Raw genomic sequence first — 6,141 nt, forward strand, 5'->3', positions numbered from 1 at the left:
TTTACCAGAAAAACTTGTCCTCAGACAGAGCAAACACAACAAAACTAATTTTTTTAGAATCTTACATTACCAGGTATGCTGCAGGGGTTTTTTTATGCACAAAATCTCTTCAGTATTAACATCAGTGACCCTTGTAGAAAGCTGCCTAGTGAAAATGGGACCTGTAATTCAAGAACTGAGCTATATGTAATAATGGAGCATTTGTTAAATCAGTTCATTCAGTTACATGTATCTTCAGCTTGTATAATTATTGTTTTGTACTTGCATGCTGTATTAAAAATGGAAATTTGTTAGCTCTTTAACCAGCTAATGTAACTGTTGCATAATGAGCATTAACACTTATTGACCTGATATTCACTTATTTTGTGTGTACTTCACACTAATATATGGAAAAATGTCTACTGAGCACAATGACTGCTTCAGCTGGAAACTTGGCAATTTTTCAACACAAGAAGCAGCCAGTACCTCCCACAGAAATGGTCCAGCCGTGCTAGCCTTTGACTACAGAAGTGTTTTCAGTAAGTTTTGAAGGAGTTGTACAATCCAGCCTTGTCCCTACTAGGGTAGTCTGTTTCGCAAACCTGTTAGTAAGGTATTGCTTGCTTTTCAAAGCTTATGTGCTTGGAAATTACAGACGCAGCAGATGATTCCCAGAAAGAAGACATCAAATAAATGAGAAGGTGTTGTATCTGTTTACTTGAGCATATTTAGATTTATGAATTTGTAATTACGATTTTATACTTCTATAGACTGTCCTTCAAAGCTGCTTTTGTAGGAGGTGATGGCAAAGACTAGACTTTCTGGAATACAGCTCTGTACTCAACAAGAAAAGTCTGAACTAGAATTAACTCTTGGAGGAGGTCATACATGTGCAAATATCAAAATGTCCTTTAAGTTTCCAGCTGTCTGGTAGAACTGTTTATGTTGATAGTTAGGACCAAGTCATCAAACTGAGGGTAGGTTTGGGGGTTTTTTTTGTACACAGAATAGTCTTGAAGTATAGCTTTAAATTTCAGACTTCCAATTACTGTTGCCTGGTGGCATAATTGGAATCTCATGTTGTTGGCAGTGGTTTGGAAAGGTCGTGTAATCTCTTGGGCATCAAGATACTGTTCTGTGATAATAATCAGCTATGTAGACTATAAGAAATAATTTTAATAAACTAACTTGCAATTCCTGGTTTCATAGATGTTATCTCTATCATGTAGTTGATACGTTATAGTGGTGATAAGCATTGAGTACCTGAACAGAAGCATCTGTGTGCTAAATTAGTAACTGCCTGCCTACATACAGCCTTCCTTGCTGAGTGTAGGATGCATCCTGTTCAGATGGGTGCATGTTGATAGGGAAGATATACCAGAGCAGCAAAGTAACTTCATTTGAAATTGTTGTTTTACTTTAATGGTAATATTGATGCTTGCCTATAGGTTTTTGGTTTTGTGGTTCCCGCCCCCTCCAGTGAAATGATCTGTGGTTGAGTGCCTTGGATAAAACAACCGTATGTGCTGCTCTTGCACAAGGATGTGTTATGCAAGAAATTTTTAAGATTCAAGTAGTGTAATGGTCATGGAAACCAGTTTTTACTAGTGTTGGTTGAGATCAGTTTTAAACTATGGTGATAAAGCCACTCAAAATACATGTGTATACAGAACAGGCACACATTGATAAAATCCCCCCCTGAGCCTTCTTCAGGCTGAACACCTCTCTCAGCTTCTGCTCATATGAGAGATGATTCAGTCCCTTAGTCATCTTCAAGGTCCTTTGCTGGATTCTCTCCAGTAGCTCTATGTCTCTTATGTACTGGGGAGCCCAGAACTGGACACAGTGCTCCCGATGCGGCCTCACCGGTGCTGAGTAGAGGGGAAGGATCCCCTCCCTTGACCTGCTGGCAGTGCTCTTCCCAATGCAGTGCTGGATGCTGTTGGCTGTCTTTGCAAGGGCAGCGTTGTTGGCTCATGTTCAGCTTGCGGTCAGCCAGGACCCCCAAAACATGAAGTGATGTGCCTTTCCTAGGGGCTGGTTTGGGGTCCAACTGTGCTGGAGATCTCCCTACTAAAGAGGAATTGGTGTTGCCTGTGCTCTGTCCGTGTCCCTACAGCAGGGGCAACTGCTTCTGAAGCCTGGTCAAACCTTGTCCCAAGGGCTGAACCAAACCCTCGGTGGGCAGGTGTCTTACCTGATGCGCCGTGTCTGGCCTCACATCAGATTATGTATGAATTGATGGTGTGTTTTAAGAAGCTAGAATGCTTTTGCTGCGGTTCAAATATTGGCCTTGGCATCTAGTCAACGTATGTGTAAAGCAGTCTTAAGAAGGTGTGCAGGTAGAATTAACATCCAGAATATTTGGGGTTTAAGTCTCTCATGGAGTCCATAGGTCAAGAAGAAAAACGTGTTTGTGCAGCTAATGGCTTTGGAGAGGGCTATGGTGAATGTGTTTAATATTCTTAGGAAGTTGCTTAATTTTAGAGGGTTGTTCAGATTTGCTATGATGTTAAAGTAAAATACTTCTAAATGCTTTCCATACTCTTCAAAGTCCCTTTTCTTCCTTTCTTCCCTTTTTTCTTCCATGCCTTCCCCGACATTTTGAAAAAAAGTTCTAGTCTCTTCTGCAAAAGAGTCTTCTTCGTGTGAAGATATATTCTGGTGAATGTTGGAGTTGAGATAAATTTTTAGGCTGGGTTGCCACCTCAGTGTAACTACTTCAGTATCTTTAAAGAAAAAAAGAATGTTAGGCTGACAGCAGTTAGTGAGTACCAGTAGTAGGGAAGCTTTACCCAGAAATGATGATGCTTTTGCCTTCTGCAGTTACTCTATTGGTTTTTAGTCCATACTGCTGTGCTGCTTCACTTGGAGCAGAAGACTCTGGGAACATGGGGACACTGGTTACACCAACCATGTGTAGGGCTGGCTGACCTCCAGGTGCTTTGGTATAATGGTTTAACCACTTGAACCATGCTTATTCTGTGGTACTTCATGTTCTCTTCTGTTTTAGAAGCCCCAGTTCTTGATGTTGAGAACCTCAAGCTCTCAGCTAAGCAGGGTTGTAAGGGCTGATTAAGGCAGAGTGTATGGAGCTTGTTACAAGAACTCTTTCTTTGCTGAAGCAGTACTGTGGTGCGGTGAATGAGTTGGCCTGTAATTTTCATATTGCTTTTACCAGGCTATATTTTAGCTAAAAATGGAAGCTTGTGGCAATGCAGATCTTTTTTTCTTAAGTACCTTGTCTACTTCTGTTCTTAAATGAGCTCCATCTTTAATGTAGAATTGAAAATCTCTCAGTTGCCAAGATTGCATTCTGCAGGCATCACAGGATGCTTTCAGCATACCTAACTGAAAACTTAATCTGGTTTAAAAAATAAACTAAACTTTGTGGAAAAGTTTGCTATTATGCTTCCTTACTCTTCTTGCAGGCTGGTTAAAGTAGCTTTTTTTGTTTTGTTTTTGTTTTTCTTTTTTGCAGAAGGCATATGAAATCTGCAACACCTCTCCTGCATTAATGAGGGTGCAGCACAGGACAATAATGGTGTGTGTTTTGGCCTTTGCTATTGTGTATTCTGTGTGCTGTTAGTGTTCCAGCATAATTTTACTTGTTTGTATTTCAGGTAATTCTTTCAAAATTTCATTAGATTTCATTATCTGCAGTGTGGGCAAATTTTTTCTGTCAAGACTTCTGAAAGTTGAATATAGTTGATCTTTTTTCAGAACTTGAAATGGTCATGTCATGTGTTTGTGTCTTGGGGGGGATAGAGTTTGGCCTCTAAGTGTGGGTTACTGTTTTATGTCTAAAAGTGTGGGGTTTTTCTGGCAGTAACAAACAAAACTGCTTACAATGTGATGGTTTCATAATCACAGTATTAAACTGTTCATCTATAAATGAGCTTGGATGAGGATGATCCATATCCTAAGTAGCTTAACCTCCATACCAGACATGGAAGTGGTTTGTAAATTTTCCAGCTAATAGTGAACTGTAAAATCGGAAAGATGCATTGCATGTAAACATTTCAGTTTAAGTATATGAAGTTGTAGACTGGCTTTCTGCTTTTAAGATTCTTTTGCTTCAGTACATTCTTGCTTTGTGCTTAGAGTAATAGTTCACTGTCCTGATGCAGCGGCTTTGAAGATGTACACTCAGGTGTCCATTGACATCACCCATAGCCCTTGTCTTGCTGTGTGATAGAGACAGGTTACAGATGTTTTGAATGTATAAGTGGTTGTCAGTGTTTCAAGTCTTGGAGTGAACTATAATTATTACTTTATATTGCCAGAGGAAAAAATTGTTCCAAAATTTCTTACAAGAAATTTTTTCACCTTGCTGCAAAGCCAATTTGTATGTTAAATCATTACATTCTTCCAGACTGCAAGTGTGTGAGATACTTAATGTGTCAATTTTTACTTTCTTACATCTTTGGTGATTAGAAGTCATAACTCTTCTAGAAGAGTGTTGTGCTCTCACTTGAGCTCATTAGTAGGAGGTTTATGTAACTTCTTTTGATAAAATAGATATCTTGATATTTAACTGTGCTTAGAAAGCAAGCATACCTCAAGAATGGTATTGAGCAGAACTAATTTCAGGGCTTTGAAAATGCAGATGGGGGGGACACACTTTGTAGTGCAGTGAAAATTACAGTCATGTATGAGTGAGACAATGCTTTGTTACAGTCCTAAACTCTAATAATATGGACTTCTGTGTCACTAAGGGAGGAGAATTAATGATATGAGAATTGCAAGAATTTTCTTCAAAAAATTATGTTAAAAGCTTCTTGACATGAGCAGGTCTTTTGGTTATGGTAGTATTATTAAGCAGTGCCCATTTCCTTCACGAAGAGAAGCTGGCTCTTAAAGGTAGCTAGCAAAAAATAGTCCGTGCTTTGACAGTGTTTTAATTTCTGTTAGTTCTTGATAACTATACTAATTCTGGTTTTGTTTTTTTTTTCTAGAACTTACATGTTTGACAGCAGAAGTTGGCTTTCTACTGTAGTGAGAGAAAATGTAAGTAGAAGAATAAGGTAATTTCTCTTTTCTAGTGCTTGAGAAACTCATACTATTTTTAAAAAGTGGCTGGCTCAGGTTTTTAGCTGTTAATCTGTGCAAGCCTAAAGTACCTGTTTTCTACTTTAGCATGCATATTCTTATGTCAACAGGAAGGATTTTAAAATGGCCAGGAAACCTGCTAAATAATAGATGTTAGTGCTTGCAGCCTTTCAGAAATGGAATTGGCAAAGCAGAGGGAGACTATAGATGAAACTGTTTCATCTCAGTGGGGCAGGGAACTGTAATAAATAAAATTATGAGAATAGTTCTTCTCTCATAAATGAAAAATTACTTCTCCACCATGTTTGACAAAAGAAGGCTAAATTTCTTTTGAGCAAAGTGGCTCTTGTCAGAATATTCTTTTCCTTTTGTCAGTATTATTTAACCTAAAATGAAAAAAATTATCAACCTAAAAGTTTCAGAGTTTATATTCTGTGTAATTGTAATTATTGTTAATATTATGGGAACAGTGAAACCTTCATTACCTTCCAGACTTCGTAACTTAAAATGTTTCTGCATCTTGTGAAGCCCCTTAGTCTGTGAGGAGCATTACTAGTTAGCCATGCGTTGTATAGAAAGTATTTGCTCAGTTAAATTTGTTGCTTTCAATTCTTAGATATTTACCTGTTTTTTTTCAAAAAGCAAGCAGCAAGCTAGCCCCTGTCTCTTTCTCAAAAAATGTCTTCTGAGTTGTTCTCTAATTAGTTACCTTGGTCAACCCAAGACACCTTCAATGGTTTTTTTTGGAGGAGGTGAAACTGAACACAGTGTTCCTGGTGTAGACAAACCATTGTTTTTACTCTGTGACATTATGATATTTTCAGTATTTTCTGTCTATTTTCTATGTAACCTTTTGTTTTAACAAGTGCTGGGTATTGAGGCAAAGTCTTTGAGTGATTCAGTGCATGTTCTACAAGTTTGGGTTTTTTTTCTCTTCAAATAAAGTTTGTATCGCAGAAGCTTGTGTCATTCTGTACACTTCTTATGTTGTGTTCCTGTATACCTTTTCTATGATTTCTAACTTCTAAAATTATCTGTCCTTTTTTTTTTGTGATCACTGTATCTGGAGATGTGTGTACTTCAGGATCGGAAGGCTCTCCTGAATTTTTT

This window comes from Cariama cristata, unplaced genomic scaffold (genome assembly GCF_000690535.1).
Source record: "Cariama cristata isolate BGI_N322 unplaced genomic scaffold, ASM69053v1 scaffold37142, whole genome shotgun sequence".
Lineage (NCBI taxonomy): Eukaryota > Metazoa > Chordata > Aves > Cariamiformes > Cariamidae > Cariama > Cariama cristata.